Source organism: Corvus brachyrhynchos, unplaced genomic scaffold, assembly GCF_000691975.1.
Source record: "Corvus brachyrhynchos isolate BGI_N302 unplaced genomic scaffold, ASM69197v1 scaffold44, whole genome shotgun sequence".
Classification (NCBI taxonomy): domain Eukaryota; kingdom Metazoa; phylum Chordata; class Aves; order Passeriformes; family Corvidae; genus Corvus; species Corvus brachyrhynchos.
Window position 1 is genome coordinate 5,715,111 of NW_008238359.1, and position 18,443 is coordinate 5,733,553.

The window sequence follows — 18,443 nt, forward strand, 5'->3', positions numbered from 1 at the left end:
GGCCAGATAACAGCAGTATTTTTGAGCAGGGGAAAGCTCAGTGAGTGTTTTCAAAGAGACCTGACCAGCTGTGAGGGAGAGCATGGTTGACAGGGCTGCTTTTGCTTTAAGAATAATTAGTGGGATGTAGGCTAGGCAGTAAAATGAATGTGAAAAGTAATAACAAGGAGTTGGAGCCATAGAAGAAAAACTGGAAACCCTGAAGATACAAATTAGGCAAATTGTGCTTTAACAGGATCTCATTTTTTTGGGGGTTTTTTTGAGTGGGGATGCCAGTGATGCAAGATGAGATCTATCAAGGCTAGAAAAGTACAATTGCAATAACTGAGATGTGAGAGGATGCTGGGTAGGATTAATCCTGAAGGAACTTTTTTTTTCTTTTTGGAAGGCTTCACTGCTGTACTTCTGCAGGAAATAACTCTCTTGCCAGCTGAGATTAAACCAGTTCTTCACATGAATGACCTGTGTGAACAGTGAAGTTGCAGGTTGGTGAGGCTTTGGTTGGCAAGGGAAGGGCTGTTCTGTAGGCAGAGGGAGGAGAGGGTTTAAGAGAAGGTGGGTGGTGTCTGTTTTAAGCTGGAAATCTGAAATCTTCTTAGGTAAGTATCAGCTACTTGAGAACTGCATCAACCAGTTCAGTTGATGCATGTAGAACGTTAAATTAAGGTAGGGAGCATTTCTGTTGGAGTCTGGGGACAGAGGTGGCACTAAGGCACTAGTGGCTAGGAGAGGATTTGGACAATTGCAGAGCAATGGGATGTGGCCTGTCTGCATGGAGAAATGGTGATGACCCCAAGAAAGGCTGGGCCGTCATGGGTGGCCTGTCCTCCAGCAGCTAGGAGTGAGTGGGAAGAGAAGGTAGAAGAAAGTATTGTCTTCTCTATTTTGGTAGCTCTAGTTTTTATACAAAACTTTGTTAAAAGGGGAAATTTCCTGAATATGGCACAAAAATAGTTCCCATAGTAAAATACCAGCCCTCTTACAATTTCCTTGGCAGACAGACAAAAATGCGCATAGACAGCATGATACCAGGGCGGAGGAAAGTCGGTATTGAGACTGCAGAGTGAAAAGATGATCATCAATGATAGTAAAGAAAAGCAAAGCAGAGTTGGGGACGTCAGCGGGGAAAGAGGCTGGAGAGGTAAAATAGTTCAACAAAGATAATATGAGGCACAGGTCTGGTTTACATGGGGTTATTCCTGAGTTCCTCTCTTTGGACAAGTCACCTGATCTGCTACTTTTTCCCCATTTTGCCTGTGTGTACAGAGTGCTCAGAGATTGACAATAATTCTTAGTAAGGCATTTTTCTATAGCACAGAGTATAGCCAGGCAACCAGCCTCTAATAAAAGTTTTATCATGGTACAGGCTTGAAGTTACTGTTAATGATGAGGAAAGGGGAAATATGTATGTACTGTCTATGTGCAACTTGCTCTCCCTTTAAAATTTAAAGGATGTACGAGGGGGTAGTGTGAGGTGGAAAGTGTGCTCTCAGTAGTTAAATGTTGAGTGAAGCTTTTGACCTCAACCTTTTAAAAATGCCACAAGCTTCTTTCAGTGTGATAGACCAAACAAAAGTAATATATTCCCTCAAAGCACAACTCACATATATGTTGTTGGAGTCAATACAACCTTCTGTGCAACCTAGTGTAAAGAAAACTCGTGTCATTAACAAAAAGGAGCAAATAACAAAAGGGAGAACAGTCTAAGGAAGTGTGTGAAGCAGACACACCACACAAATAGGGTCTGTAACACTCCTCTGGTGCTCTTACATAACTCAGCTAATGTTCAACTTAGTTTCAGGTTCTAAGTGTTGTTTGTTGTAATGAATGAAGGAATACCTTACCTTTATTCTATATTACTTATTTAATTGTGGCTTCCTAATTCTTATGTGCTTATCACAGCCAGGCTCTGGATTTGTCCAGGAGTGTATTTGTGTTGAGGTTGAAGGGGATCATGTTTGTAACCATGCTGAGGCTTTATTTTGCTGGCTTTGGGGCAGACATGAGTGGACACAGACCTGCTCTAAAAAGCACACACTGTCTTCACTGACTTTGTAAGTGTAATTAATGTACAAAAAAAAGCAAACATGGTGCTTTCCATGTGACTCCCATTATCTGCAACTCTTGTGCTGTACCTGGGAAGTCTCCCTTGGTGCTTGTGCAATTTTGTGGGAAGGGAGAGAAGAGGTTAATAGTTGCCAAGAAAAGAGACCCAAATCTATTTCAGGGAGCACTTGGAGCCGCTGGCTGTAACTTTGGGCAGTATGTGAGGCTCCTGCAGAGCAGCATTGAACGAGCTGTGAACCAAAGCATGGGGTTAGCAAGCCCACAGTGAAAACTTCCATCTCCCCACTGGAGGGGAAGTTCTTCACTCCAAATGCTACATAGACTTTTTTGGATGTGGAACACTTGTCTTTGCCATGAGCCCACCTACGTGTCTATGCCAAAATGATACTCAAATCTGTCCCCTTGCATTGCACCACAAATGGGATACTTGACCTTTAATGCCTAATATTCCCCGATTGTCTTGGATTGTTTGGTGCTGCTGACAGCAAACCAAAAGCCTATTTGTGACTTACAAATGCATGTTCTGTTACAGATGGATGTGTTAGCTGGGGCTGTAATGACTGTTGTTCAGGCTGGCACTGAGATTTGCATTGGAACCTGATTTGTGCTCAGAGTTTGAATTTGGATTCCCAGATCCAACACACAGTCTTGCTAGGATATGCACCTCCTTTGCAATCTTAAAAGCAGAGGGTGTTCTAACTTTTGGCAGCGGTAACCCCATTGCTTTTATCTCTGTAGGTAGCTGGCAGGTGTCATTCCAGAGTTAGGGATAGTTTTTGCCATGTGTTCTTCCCATCTTCCCCTCTGGGCAGTATTTTTCCTGCCCTTTTTTGCTGTGCTGGGCAGGGATACTCCTCTCTGCAGTGCAGCTGGCTGGGCTCACGTCTTGGTCCTCCAGGAGCATCTGCCTAGACATCCTTAGCCCAGATTCATCCCATATTATTCTGTTCTTCCTGTTTCCCCTGTCTTTTAAACCGATAAATTTTATTTCTTCCTTTTATAATCATAACCTAAAATTGCCTCATGGGTTTTTTAAACCACCTTTTTTTTTCTATTTAAACCTAGATTTTTACAGCTGTAGCATGTTTCCTTTCACCATCATGTGTAGCAATTGAGAGTACTGCCAGCTAAGCAAATATCCCAATCCAGATGAAGCCAGTTTCACAAGCCTTGTTACCCTGCCTGGATTCTTTACCACCACAGCAGCTTCTCTGTTGCTTTTTATCATACATGTATCCAGTAGTTCAAGTTGCCTTCCATTTAGGTTGTTTTTCACGTTACTATTGCAGAGACACTGGGGTGCTTTGGCTACAAGGGAGCAGCAGCACACGTTAAGAGGGAAGGTTTTTTTTTTCCTTTGGAGAGAAGCTAGATAGGTTGGAGGACAGAGTAGTTTTAAAAGGTGGTTCAAAGCTCGAATTCTTATGTTCTTGCTGGAGTTAAATGACTGGAATAAAATTGTGCAAGTCTTTGTAAACCCTCTGTTTTCAGAGAGAAAACCAGTGATTTTTAATAAATCTGCTTTTAAAGTTTAAATGTAATATAATGCTTCTGTACAAGTTCCTTGCACAGAGCTTTGCAGGATGGGTAGATTTGGGCTTGCAGTGCCATTTCAGGACAGTGCTGATGACTGTTGCCTTGGAAAGAGTAAAATCTAAAGTGCCGTATAGGACCTGTCCTGCAAGCAGTCATCAGCAGAGCCAAAAATCATCTTATATTCTGACTTGTGGCCTTGGCCTTCACCTCTTTTACCTGCTAAGAGGATAAATATGCACCAAAAAAAACCCCAAAAAACCAAACCCAAAACTATTCTGTTCTCTGCATATCCAATTTCAGTCACATGTAGTATAGAAATACATAGAGAAGGAACTGGAAATAAATATAGAGCTTCTACAGAAGTCTTGTCTTTGGTTTACACAGGCTCTGTTAGACATGAAATCACTTTAACTTGTGGCAATTTGCTGTGCAATAGGAGCTGTTTTTCGTGCATCGCTTTACACTTGGTGGGAGCATGCTGTGCTGGGGGGCAGCGAGACTGTGCTTGTGTTTGAGGGGATAAATGGCAAACTGAAACATGATGTGAGGGAATTCTTTATTTTGCTAAATAAAAATGCCTTATGTTGAGTTTTAAATTACAAGTAGTATTTTTGGCTAGACTGCCCATTTTGTTAAAGAACAAATGGTGCTAGTCCAAATAGTTTTGTGCAAATTTGGGAAAATGCAAGGGATGAACAAATGTGAAATGTGCCTTACCCCCATAAGCACAGTCTGTCTGGCTCATACCATCTCAATTGTCAAGCTCTGTCCTAAAGGAGAATGTGTAAGTATATAAGTATTTTAGAAGCTGAAAATGCAGTCTTTTTTGTGACTGAAGCACTTTTCTTCCAGGACTGTGTGTCAAGATCTTGAACACCTGAGTGTAACTAGCTGTAGCCTAACTAAGTCTCCTAGTCAGGATGGAAAATATTTGCTTTGTCACATCCTTTCAACTTAAAGCAGTAAAACTGTGTGGTGTCCAATAGCGCCAGCCTGCTCTGCTGTAATACCCAGAGAGAATTATTCTTGCTTGGTTTTGGTTTTCTGTTTCCCTTTTTCTTTTGCAGCCTGCCTTCTAATTTCCTTTTGGCCCATGCTCTCTCCCTTGCCCATTCATTCCTGCATCCACCCATGTGCACAGCAATCCAGAAACACCCTGGACCCTGAACCACCAGGGGACTGAGTGTGCAAGCCAACAACCCTTGCAGGAAGGGGATGCTGCAGGACCAGCGTGATGAGGGGTAGTCTGGCTGGAGTCTTCCATGGAAAAATCATGTTTTCTGTGTATTTGACTTACTGGATGGGTGAAAGAGCCGAGTTCTTACATCCCTTGGCTTGTGATTGCACTCCCAGTAACTTCAGTAACCTGAATGTTTCATCTCCGTGGTGTGGGTAAGGGTGAATGTACCAGGCTTGTGATACAATTCAGTGTTGCAGCTGAAGTTATTGTGGTAATCTATTTATCTCACAGTTGATACAAAGTGACCTCGTTTTGGTACATGCAGGCTGTAAATGAAGGGGGATGTCTCACCCGCAGTCCTGCAGGAGCGGCCTGGCTGGGGAGGAAGGACGATGATGTCTTGCCTTCCTTCTGCCTTGTAACCAAAAGATAATGGATCCAAATTAGTTATGCATGCGTTATCTCATTACCTTTAGCTTATTTGTATGGGCATCCCTGATTATGGATGTGATTTGTGCAGGAGCATGGTTTAGCTGTTGCAATGAAGGCTCTGCAGTGCAAAGTCACTGAGGCTGGGGACCTTGGGAGGATGTGGCCCTCAGTGTACGTACACAGCCAGAGTTGGAGTGCCGTGGTGCAGGTTGACACAGAGCTGCTTTGTTGGGAAGATAAGGGAAACAGCTTGTGGCTTTCCTTAGAGAAGGGGCTGCTTTCCAGGCAGCTGCCCGTCCATGGTGGTGCAACTTCTGGTCCCACCCCACAGTGGATGGGGGTGTTGGAAAAAACCTAACCCACAGGGGAGCACTTGCTTACCGCACTGTACAATAAACGTTATTCCTTGGGGTCCTGTTGTTCCTTCTAGACAAAAGTACTGCACTGAAGACCAGGAGGGAAGAGCGATTTGCAGGAGGGGAAGGGCTGGAGACAGACCAATGAACTAATACCTGGTAGTGAAATGAGTGATGTAAATCTGCTGTGGGGCTATTCTCAGCCTCCCAGATTTTTAGCATGCAGCCAAAAACAAAAGGCAGTGTGACTGGAAGGTGCAGGCTCTCTGGGGACCTGCTCTTGAAGTTACAGCCAAATTATCTCCCTATATTTAGAAAATCTACTGTAATGAAAGATGTGTGATGCTGGTCATGCAGGCAGGGTGCAAGGTGCTTTGGATTGCCTGGGTGGGAGCAAACACCGGGGTGTCTTTTCTGCTGTTACCTGTCTGGCAGATTAAAACTCGCACAAATATCCATGGCTCTGTCTTGCTTTGAGAACACAGGAAATGACACCCATTGTTGGACGTGTGGCAAGAAATGGCAGGGTGATGCTGAGTGTGGGAGCAGAGGAGGGGGCTCACGCTGCTGCCAGCTTCTCCTGGCCATGCTGTGCTGGCAGCCTCCCCTGGGCGCTGGTGGCTGAGCCCTCGTGGAGCTGAGACCCCCCTTGCAGCTAGTTCAGGCTCCCTTTGGCAGGCAAGAAGTCACCACATACAAGAGCACATGATTTTCATTACCCACGCCTGAATGTCTGCTGGGGCTGAATTGCCTGGATCCCCAAGAGCTGCTCAGTAAGAAACAGCAAACATTTTCCCTGAGAAGGAGCAGCTGTTTATATATAGTGTGCAGTGGGTTCATGAGTGATTATTAGGAAAACATTCCTTTCTAGTCATAAAAAAGGGCATTTTTGTTGTCTCCTTTCCTCTAAAACAGGCAAGTTGGAGAGTCAGGGATTTTCATTTGCCATGACAACCAATGAAACTGCCAAGCCATGTGATATCTTTATCCTTCCTATGATTAAACCTTTTTTTTTTTTTTTTTTTTTTTTTTTAATTTTTAAGGCCATGTTGCTAACAGTTGGGAAACATCAGGTGTTATTTGCTTTTCTCATGTAGATTAGTCAGGATTTAATTTGCATGTTTTTATTTAAGAGCTGTAGAGAGCTGGGGGATATTGATATTTCCATGATTTATGGTAAGGGCGGTATCTTAGTTCAGAATTGCTGTATTGTACTGAAGTCTTCCCCCCTCTGCCCCTCTCCCCCTTTGAGACAGGACCACTCAGCTACAGCACTGTCTCCCACAGGACAAAAATTATCGTGGGACCCATCAGTGGTGCTGAACAGTGATGAGGCTCAGAGCCTTGGAGATGTTGGTTTACATAGGATACAAATGGCTTAGAGACTTTATGAGCCAATAAATCTTTTCCTGTTCTTATGCCAGGGCAAGGTATTGCAAAGGCAGAAATTGTGAGGGATATGACTCTTGGTGCTTGGTCCACGTGAGGGCTTCCCTTGGCTCCCGGTCTGAGCACTTCACACTCCAAGAGCCAAGAGCCTGGTGTTGGTGTTGCTGTCAGCAGAGCTGAGTGCCAGCATTTATCCTCCCTTTTAAAAATTGCTATCTTCTGTTTAGGAATTTCCTCAGGGTGCCAAATATAGATTCAACACACAAAAGAAAGTCCCACAAACTCAAAGCCCAACCCCAAAAGCTGCTCTGTTGCTAAGGAATAAAAATAGATGGTCACAGACACGGTGTTGACGTGCCAAGTTGTGTCCCCATGACCATGCAGCTGTGAGTGCAAAGGTCCCTGTCCCAGTGGCAGCACTGCCCAGGCTGCACACGTCATGTTGGCGTCAGTGTCTACGAAGGACTGGCTGCTGCTTGCTTTAAGTGAGCAAGAGGAAGTAACTTTGTTTCCTAATCTTAGTCCCAAAGAGGTAAAAACTTCAGAGGGCTGCTGCCAGGAGATAGTAATTATAGAGGAAAATATATATATTATATTTTTGGGTGCTATTATTTATAATACAGCTATGTCTATACTGGAAGAGCCCTGGGAGATGGGACCAGATTTTTGAACAAAAGCCCCATTCTTTGGGAGATCCTGGGCTGTGTCACAGAGTTGCTGGTCACTGGTGACATCAAAAGGGTGAATATCGGTGCCACAGAAGCTGCGGTTGTGCCTTCACCTTCTCCCCAAATGCAAATCTCTCTCTGCAGATCTCTGCAATAATTTATTAACCCATGTGGCTGGAGATGGGGAGTAGCTGAGCTGGGTGTGAAGGTGTGCAGAGGTGAAGACATGATTTATCTGGGCTGGAGAGCTGCTGTGACCAATGCCATCTTTTAATATGTGTGTGCATGCACATGCGGTGCTTGGTTTTGTGTGGCCCTGTCTGCTTAGTCCTTAAGGTACTGCTTGCTGCATCAGCTCTAAACAGTAAATCTCAAAGACCCTGGAACACAATTTTTTAAATTATGTTTTCAGATTTTGTACTTTTAGGTAAGCTATTTGAGTAATATCCCTGCAGTGGTAGGAGGCCTGGAGCAGAAAGCTTCTGCTAAAGAGCTGCTTTTTTTGTGTTTAAGGCTTTGTTTTAGTGCCAAATTTTCCCTGTGCAGTTTCTTGAATTGCAGCTGGTCCAAAGCTGAGATGAGGTTTTAACAGCAGTTAGCTGCCCTAGAAGACTAACTGCACATTTGCAGTGGTTTAGGGCAAATAAAAAGTACTGTAACCACCTGAAACTATAAGGGGAACTGAAAACAGGCTACGTGTTAATGTGTGAGCTAAAATGTAACCAAGACATGAAAACTGTTCCTTACCTTCTAAGAGACCTGTGATATCATCATAGAGCTCTTACTTGGGAGCCATGATATGAAGTTACTGTTACTGAGATACTCGAGATAGTAAACATACTTCTTTACAAAGTTAAATTCTGTAGCCCAGGCTGTAATATCTAATTCTGCTGCCCCACCCTCGGGGTTTTTTTCCCATCTGGCTTGGGTCCCTCCTGCAGATGTCTGGAGCAGGCACGGCTGGAAGCCTTCCCTTTGGAGACATCATCTTAAGCCAGTCCTGAAGCTACACCCAAGTCTCTATTGTTTCTTCTTTCTTCCCTCTCTGAACAATTTGTTTTCCTGAAACATCTGCTGCTCTGGCAGATACCCACAGTTAAAGCTGTACCGCAGTGTTTCTTTGCAGAAATGCAAAGAATACTCCCTGCCAGCTCAGTCACTTGCCAGACAGGATGGCTGATCCCGGCTGAGGGGTTTCCATCAGATGAGGCCATTTTTAGAGGGGAAAACTTCTTAGAGGGCACACACAGTGCTTGTGCTGGTGGTGTAGTTCCATTAGGAAGCTGAAGCATATGTGCTTGTGTGCCACGAGCATGAGTGTTACAGGTAAAATGTGCTTCCCACCTGGAAATAGGAGGTGGTAAATTGAGGGGCAATAATCAGCCTAGGAATAGCTGAGAACTTATCACCCCAAACTTGACTTTAGTGGCAGAGAAGGATTCCAAGCTCATCTTTGGAGGCAAAAGCCTGTAACACTCAACTGTGTTTTATTCCTCCTATCCTATCACTTCATGTTCAAAAATGCTACCACTTCTAGATAGGAATCCTTCCTTTAAAAGGCATAACAGAGGCAGAAGTTCTTCTGAAGTGCAAACGTGCTGTGGCAAAGTGCTGCCTTTCCTATTGTGGTGGCATGGATGTGATGCACAGCTCACATATGGCTCACACACGATGTTGCATGTGTGCTTGTAAAAAAGGAGCCTCCAGCCGAAACACAGGGTCACTTTTTAATTTCCTCATGTAAGTTGAAAAACAACCACAACAAAGAACCCTTTTCTCTTAACAATCCAACTCTGTAGTAGTAGGCTTGCACGTGAATTAGGGGGCATGCCTGAAAGTTTTGCCTGGGAGTGACAGCCACCTTCTTGAGTCACCAGGAAGAAGCTGCCCCTGTAACCCAAATGCAGATGCCTGACTGAAGGTGGGTTACTTGAACTTTGCAAATTAATGCCCTGATAATTTTTTGTGCTTGTTCCTGGGTAAAGTTCCTTTAAGCAATTGTCTTGAGGGGGCTGCATCACTGCACTTCACGCTGTAACAAAATGTATGAGAGGAGCTGTTTAGGGGTTGACCTCCTCTCAATGAAGTGTTATTGTAGAATCCTAGAATGGTTTGGGTTGGAAGGGACCTTAAAGATTAGCTGGTTCCAGCTCCCATGTTATGGGCAGGGAATCTTCCACTAGATCGGATTACTCAAAGTCTCATGCAACCTGGCCATGAACATTTCCAGGGATGATTTTCACAGGTCCCTTCCAACCCAAACTATTGTATGGATCTATGATTTTTATCTTTCTTTTTGCCTCTTCCTCTGCTGCTGGTATTGCTAATTTATTAATATTTCAATTACATATTTATTATATATATAAAATATGTACTATATATTTAAATATATATATAATGTATTTTGGAATATATTTATATATTTTATATTCAGACTTTAGGTGTGATATATCTGTCCTGAGCCAAAAGCGTTTTTTTTAGCTTTTTGATTGCTATTCCAGGATGCTGTTGAGTAGGCACAACCTGGCTTTCACCAGTGGTATGGCATTGGCATGGCATGGCAGAGGAGCATCATGCACAGGGCTGCATGGAGCCCACAGCCCCAAGCTGTGAGGTACCAAGCGCAGCCCAGACCTCAGACACCTGAAAGTGCAATTAGCTGAGGTTTAATTACTTGTTACTTCTAATAGGTTTGATGGAGAAGTGATGTAAATCCCAGTAAATCACAAGCTTACTTAAGCAGAAGTGAAGAGATGGAAATAATGGCTTATTTTTTCAATTAAAAAGCATTCTTGCTAAATAAAACCTTATTGAACTTTTTTTTATTTTGTTCATACCCCAGTTTCTGACATAATGAAAACAAGAAGGTCAACAGCAGTAAGATATGTCACTGCAGTTAAAACTCAAGAAAATTTTCTTGGGTAGGCTGGCTTATGAAAATGTGTCTAAGGCTCATATTCATATTTCACAATAAGTTTATGATTCTTATGTCACTGCTAAATGGCATAGTTACACTTGTGCTAATTCTGCACTTGCAACCTCATTTGAGTCACGATGTTCCTGTAAATTCTTTATTGAAATTCCTTGGTAATGATAGCTTTTCTCATCTATTTTCAAAAATGATGGTGTCAGTCTGTCGAATCTTGCCAGGTTTTTAGCAGAGTCTTGTCACCTAGTTTCAAAACTTCTCCATGTATGATCATGATGCCACTCAAACCCATGCCAGCCCAGCAAACTAATGCATCAGGAGACTTCTTTGCTTTTTATATATTTGACATGCACAAGCCTTTCTTCTAAACTGAGGATTGGTTTCTCCACTGGCTTTGCCTCCTTGCGAGTTGGGTGCTTCGCTGCTTGTAGGTGCACTGTCCCCAGGAACCTCGTGGGAGACACCTGGGGTTCAGCCTGATCCTGCACCTGGTTTCTAAGGACACAAAATCTCATGTAAGTTGCTGATGGGTTCCCCATTTTGGTGGGTCATGTCTTGGTGTGGGAGCTTCATTTCACATAGAGAGCTGGATTTAGTAAGCTTTCCTGGCTTTCCCATGCAAGATATGTTTCAGTTACCTCTTGGCTGTAGCTTAAAAAAATAATTCTGTTGGGGGTTTTTTTTGGTTTTTTTTCCCTTTGGGAAGAGGCTGTTTTTTTGAGTGGATGAAACAGCATTTTTTGGCTGGATTTCTGGCAATGCAGTTTTTTCCACACTTGGAAGTCAGCCTGTCTGCTGTGCTGGCTGAGTGTGACTGCTTCAACACACAAAAACATGTTGCTTCAGAGCGTACAGCTTGGTGGTCGGATGATGTGCTAAAATGTGGCCAAGACCAAGGGAGTGTTGTTTTGAGCATGCAGTGTTGTCTCCATCTCCAAGCATGTCTTAAAAGGTGTTTATAAAAGCATGTGTTAATATTGCACCAACTTTTTTTGCAGTGAAAACTCAGATTCTGACAGTAAATGGAGTGTCAGGCTGTTCTCATGCTTCTGAAGCTGGTGTGTGTCCTGGGGGTGCTGGTGTGTGGTTTGGTCAGACACTGTTGAGGCATTGTGGCTGTGCATATCAGCAGGATTTTTTTTTAATCCTAAAGAAATTAATTTTCTATTTATCATTTTGTAACTACGGCGTGTACCTCATTATTCCTATGCAACACAGAAATCTGATTAGTTTATCTGTGCGAGGAGAATTATCATTGATTAACAGTTCAGTCCTCAGATGTGTTTGATGGAATATAACTTGCTGTCTGCATGTGATATTTAGCACTTCCATGGCCGCTCCCAATGCTGACGTGCACAAATGTCAATGACTCCCCTTTCCCTCCAGGAGGTGAGAAAGTTAGATGAGGACACTGCACCAGGCAAGCTCTGAGTTGCCTGATCTCTCCTGAAGGATCTTTGGTGGTGCTGATCCTCAAGGATGTGTCCAACCCAAACACATCTTTCCACCATCCAACCAAAAAGGATTAATCCTGTGTGCTAATGCCGCTCTTGACACCAGCAGTACCAAAGCCCCCCAGAGGACTTTGCCCAGAAGTGGACAGACTGGACACGAAGCCTTTTCCCTATCAGGGAATGTCAGTAATATGTGAAAATCCAAAGATTGCTCCTGAATGTGAGATCTGTAACCTCTAGTGTTAAGCAAAGCAGGCAGATGGAGAGGGCAGTCTGCAGGCAGTTACGTCTGGTGTCCAGCCAGAGGTAAGGCTGGCGCGTCTCATGGTAAGTGTGAGCACCACAGCAGAGCATCCTGTTCTCTGGAGCTCTGGCTCCAGGCTCTTCTTGGGGATGATATTGGTGCTGGATTTACCTGCTTGTTCCATGGTGAAGCAGCTGTAGTTGCTGGTCAGTGGGTTCCTCTGTAGAACTTGCACAAGCTCCTGGAGGCCAACTCATGTGTGAACCATGACCTGAGCAAAGTAGTCCAGTGAGCTGCAAATTTTCCATGGTGGCAAAAGAGGTAAGGGCTGTGTGATCTGTATGGTCATTGATCTAAAGCTTCAGCTTTTCTTTTATTTATAAAAATATATCTGTGGGATAGAACATACATCTGATACATGACAAGTTGTACCTACTCAACCTGCTTGGTTGCTGTAAGAGAAACATCCTGAGCAAAGTGTTGAGGGGCAGGAATCTCTCCATATAGGGTAGGGCTGAGGTTTTTGTGATAAGCTGGTTTTTTTTCCAGATGCACTTTTTAAAATGTGTCCAGACTTTTCAATGATCGGGAGCTCATCAGCCAGTGTTGCTGGGCCTGCTGTGCACGGGGAAGCCCCATGCCTTCCTACACTATGTGCATAGTTACTTGATGCCTCCTGGAAGTGTTGGATGGCTTTACTGAGCACTGTTTGGACCTTCTCCCTTCCTTGAAGAGGTATGTTTAGGATTGCCAGAGCACAGGCAACTGGATTTAGCTCACCTGCAATGGCAAGTGTGATGGGGGAGGAGTTGAGAGATGTCAAGCTCTGCAACCCCAAGTGCCTACAATACATCTTCCTCCTTTGATTTTGGAGAAGACATTCCCGGAGTTTTAATGTTGCACCACGCTGAGAGTGTGGATCCCATGCATTTGTGGCTTTGTCACCATCAGCACAGAGGCGTGCATGATCCAGACTTTCTTGGGAATTAAATCCCTCTTAATTTTTCTAGTGTGAATGGAAGTGAAATTTAACCCCGTGGAGATGAGGAGTGAGGAATATGGGCAGGGAAGCAGAGGGAAATCCAGGCTGCTCGAGGGGCATGAGCTGGGCTCATGCTTGCTGAGTGCAGGAGCCTGCTTGGGTTGGCAGGTGCTTTGGAAACTAAAATATTTTATCCTGAGTTACGTAATGCAGCAGCATGTCCAGACCTGAATTCCCTGTGATTTTCTGGCCTGCAAGGAATAATTTTCTGCTTGAAATATTAGCCTTAGCTTTGAATTTTGTGGCTCATATGGCGTATGCAGTCAATGTAATATCTATATACATAACTGCTGCTCTTTGAACTTGAGATGTTTGGGTAAATTTGTTTTTGTTTATAGCTGTTGGATGATGAAAGACAGAAAAGACTTGTTTCTTGAGAACTGTATAAATACATCAAAACCGGCCCTGGCCTACTGGTTAGATCCAACAGGTGAAGAGGCTGCAGATCCTTCTGTGTCTAATTGCAGCAGTAGGTTGTAATGGGATTTTGAGGTGGGATAGAGCTGAGGTGCAAGTTATCAGTATTCCTGGCTTGATATGGTATTGGTATTAATCCTTAAATGTGGAGAAACCTTTGCAACTGTGGATAGTTTGGTTTTAGTTCTGTTTTTCATCCAGCTCTTTACTGGGAAAAAACTGGCTGGATGTCTGAGCCCAGTGAGAGGTGGTGAATGGAGTTGCATCCAGCTGGAAGCTGGTCCCAAGTGGTGTTCCCAAGGGCTCAGTTTTGGGGACACTTCTGTTTAATATCTTTATCAATGGTCTGGAGAGAGGATCAAGGGCACCCTCAGTCAGGTGGCAGATCACACCAAGTGGAGTGGGAGTGTTGATCTACTGGATGGCAGGAAGGCCCTGCAGAGGGATCTGGACAGGCTGGATCTGAGGCAAAGCTGGATCTGAACCTCTGTGTGAGGTTCAACAAGGCAAAGTGCTGGGTCCTGCACTTGGATTGCAGCAACCCAGGCAGCACCACAAAGTGGGGGCAGAGTGGTTGGAAAGCTGCCTGGTGGAAAAGGACCGGGGGGTGCTGGTCAACAGCAGCTGAACATGAGCATGGGAAAAGCAGCCCGCAGCTTCTGCATTCCTTTTTCAGGTGTCTCTGTGGGAGCAGGAGCTTGTTTGTACAAGCTTGGGTGAGAGAAGGAGAGGTGAAAGCCCCTGGTCCCCGTGCTTTTGGTTTGGGTGGATCTCACCAGTCTTTTGGTTGAATTGGAATTAATAACTGAAGAACACCAAGAGCATTTATTGCACTGTCTTGCCCAAATGGAGAAACACTGAGGTTCTGGAGCATGTCCTGAGAAGGGCAACAGAACTGATGAGGGAGCACAAGTCTGATGAGAAGTGGCTGAGGGAGCTGGGGGTGTTTAGCCTGGAGAAAAGGAGGCTCAGGGGGACCTTCTCACTCAACAACTGCCTGAAAGGAGGCTGTAGTGAAGTAGGGGTCAGTCTCTTCTCACATGTGAAAAGCAGTAGGATGAGAGGAAGCATGAAGTTGCATCGGGGAGAATTAGATTGGGTATTAGGAAAAATTTCCTCATAGAAGGGTGATGAAGCACTGGAACGGGCTGCCCAGGGAAGTAGTGGAGGCACTGTTCCTGGAAGTGTTTGGAAAACATGTAGATGTGTCAGGGAAATGCTGTAGTGGTGGACTTGGCAGTGCTGAACTTGATGATCTTAGAGATCTTTTCCAACCTTAATGATTCTTTGAATCTGTGAAAACTAGCTAAGTCTAAAACATGTCCAGCTGTCCTTCAGTTGCATTCCCACTGACAGACCACCTCTCCAGGTGGTCACCCTGCTTCAATTTATCCCTCTTGTTCTGTCCAGAGTCACCATGTGCGGGGTTGCATGATGGAGTGAAGCAGAGCAGTGACACAAATGAAATAAAACCCCGCAAAACGGATCCCTTGTGAGGCTGGCAGGAACAGCCCATGGAGGCTGGTTGGGATGCCAGCTGCATAAACTGCCTTGGGGAAAAACAGCTGTGAAACCAAATTTTCTGCCCTGCTGCCAGCCTTGGGCTCTACTCCTGCTTCATCTCATGACAGGGCATGTCTCTGTGCTGCAGTGTTTGTGATTGAAGTTAATGTGGTGAGGGGTGGCTGAGGTGTGGACTGGCATCCCATCCCCTGCCCTCACTGCAGGGTCTTGTCTCCTCCAGAGGGTGGGACAGGCAGCTGCATCCTGAACAGTTTAAATCACTGCAGGGATGCGAGGCAGAGCCCTGCACCTGCAAACACAAGAAAAGAGAGGGGAAGAAAAAACACAAACCCACACCAAAAAAACCCAAGAAAACAAAAACAAATAGAAAAGTTGTGCTCTGCATTTGTTTTGGGTTTTTCTTTTTAAGCATATAATTCAGTGTGCTGTATTGCTGAGATGCACATTCCCCAGCTGTGGCCAGTGGGGTAGAGGTTGAGACACATCTTCTCTGGGGAGAGGGGAGGGGAGAGTGAGCCTGAGTCAGCAGCAAAGGTCACTTGGCTGCAAGGCTGGGCGTGTGGCCGAGGCTGTGCCTGTGTGTCCAGCATCAGTGCTGGGGTGGTGTGTGTGCACTCAGAGGGAGAAACACCAGCTGGGGTGGCAGGGCAGGGATGGTCAGCTTCACCTGCCCACTCTGCCCCACAAAGCACTTAGCACTCTTCTGTGCTGCTTCCTTTGCTTGCTCCCTTCCCATGCCCTGACTGCTTGTATCTCATCATTGCGTGGTTTGTTTTATGGTCTTGGCTCATCTTTCAGTTCCCATTTGGGGTCATTATCACATGTGATTAGTCCTAGAGCCTAATGAACGGGATCAGACATAACTCTAGGGTATGTCTGAGCCATTTAGCATTTCTGACCTCTAAGATCTGCAGAGAAAGTTTATTTTTAAGCTTCCTAAGAAGATAAATTTGAATTTTGGATTGTTTAGGGTGGCAGTAATGGAACTGATATCTCTCCAGGGGGAGCATACCCTCTGGCATATGAAGAATCCCAGGAATAATTATGTGGTGCTGCGTGAGTATCATTAGCCTTGAAATAGTTTTTAGTGGAAGATCACATTTTTCTTCATGGAAGAAGCTAGTGCGAAACCTTGTATTAACATTTAGTCTTCATTTAAGAGCACTGTCAACATGTGTTTAATATGCTGTTGTTATCCATTCCCACTCTGGGAAAGCCAGACACAGAGATAAGAAATTATTACACAAAATAAGAACCCCAGAAAATAAAACACTGTGCTTTTTTTTTTGGCTATCCTTTAAGGTCCCACTCTTTCACTTTGCTGAGAAGAAGGATCTGCAAGGACATGTGTGTTGGAGCAAGGTGAAGTCAGAGCATCCTCAGGACACCTCCAGCTGCTACTGCTTGGTGGCACTTTGCTGCACTGTGTCCCTGACCTGGTGAAGTGACACGTCTATGCAGTGACTCAGCCGTGTTCCTACTAATCACCTGCTGATGTGATGCAGCTCATTAGTCACTAACTGGTGTGGTTACCCTTTTTTCAGGCTGTTGGAAAGGCCAAGGGCCACATAGATGTGAAGCAGCTGAGTCAGTCTTCTACCTCTTTTGCCCTCAGATCCACCAGACTCTTGGTAGTGCTTGGAGAGCTGTTTCAATGTGCCCTGCCAGGCAGAAACAGACTGTCTCAGCTTTATCTTGTGTTCTCTGGTTGCTTGACTATAAGCCTATCACAGCTGTGTGGTGGGACTGTAGCTGGAGCCTTCTGGTGTGTGTTGTAGTGAACCCTCCAAAGGAAGGACCTCTGAAGGCACTGGGAGACAGCACCCTGGCTTTAGACTGAGCGTGAGAAGCTGGTTTCACCCAGGCTGCATTTGCTCCCTTCATCAGCTCTGTAAAAATCCTCTAAGTTATCTGGGGATTTACTGAGGATAGGACTTTCATAATACATTTTTTCCCCCCATTCCCCACCTATCTGCCCCATATTTCTGCTGCACTTACCGTCTTTGACTCTATCACCTCACTCTTTACCTAGTCTATAGGTACTGGTGGGTTAGGTACTGATGTTTTGGTTTTGCCTTAGATGGTATCCAAACTGATGGCATGTAAATCTGTCTCTTTTCTGATCTCTTGAGGACAGGTCTTTGGTGCCATGTGTAATAGCTGGATCCTCCTGGATGTAGCTGGGTTTGGACACTGCCCTTCTGCTCCCTTGTCTCTGAGTTTTTCTTTCTGCCTAAAGTCTCCAGCTGAATCTCTTCTGGCTGTTGTTGCTTTCCTGGAAGGTTACAGACCCCTTCTCTGGCACAGTGTTGGCAGCACCCTTGGGAGCACTGGAGATGGAAGCGTGGATGCTCATCCCTCATGACTTGCTCAGCTGCAGCAAACTCTGCATTTGTCTTTTTGGTCCTCCCTGTGCTGTGAGTGGTGTAGGAAGCTGTGTGGGTCTTCCCCCATGCAGGCAGCCCTGCCCATCTCCTGTGACATTGCTGAAATATCACTCTCTGCATCCTGCCAAGGAGCTTGGATTTGGGCATGGAGTATGCTGGATAGTTCCTAAGCGCCTCTCTGTTCACTTCCCATTTGAGAAATCTAAATATTCCTCACAAAACTAAAGAAAATTATCATAGTGTAATATTTATATTAGTGTCCATTATTTCTTCTCTTCTAAAAACCTCTTGTACTTCAGCTAAACTATTGCCCCACTTTTCATACACTTTTAGCACATGAACTCTTCCTGTTTTTAAGGCAAACACTGCTGCTTTTGCTTAAAAATGAAGTCCCTTACCTGTTCTGCCCTCATGTGTGCCCAATCCCTGCTCTGTGTGCACCCAGTGTGCTCCTGGAGGAGCTCATGGTGAGGTTTGGGATATTTCCCTAACAGGAGTAAATTACATGATCCTCAGAAAGTGTGACAAAGTCCATGCTGTCCTTTGGAGCTGGTGTAGTTAAAAGCAAAACAAACATTTGGGAACATCTGGGAATCACTGTCTCAGGTTTGTGGAGCACTGCTTGGAAAGCTGACAACCAGCATCTCTAATTTGTTGGCAGCCAGGTGAGAACCAAAATGGCGCCAAGGTTTCACTGCAGCTGACTTTGACTATGTGGATGCCCCGGCTCAGAGTGAAAAGTGCTCTTCTCCCTTATCTGAGGAGCCACGTGTGTGCCAAGAGACCTTTGTTCTGAATATTTGAAGTAATAAAGTTCA

At 44.7% G+C, this 18,443-nt stretch overlaps 1 protein-coding gene across 1 annotated transcript in view; it reads left to right on the forward strand.

The window, feature by feature from the left end:
- Positions 1-18,443, forward strand: part of RAB30 (RAB30, member RAS oncogene family) — a 41,922-nt gene that overhangs the window by 13,372 nt on the left and 10,107 nt on the right. The gene's annotated exons all lie outside the window — the stretch shown is intronic.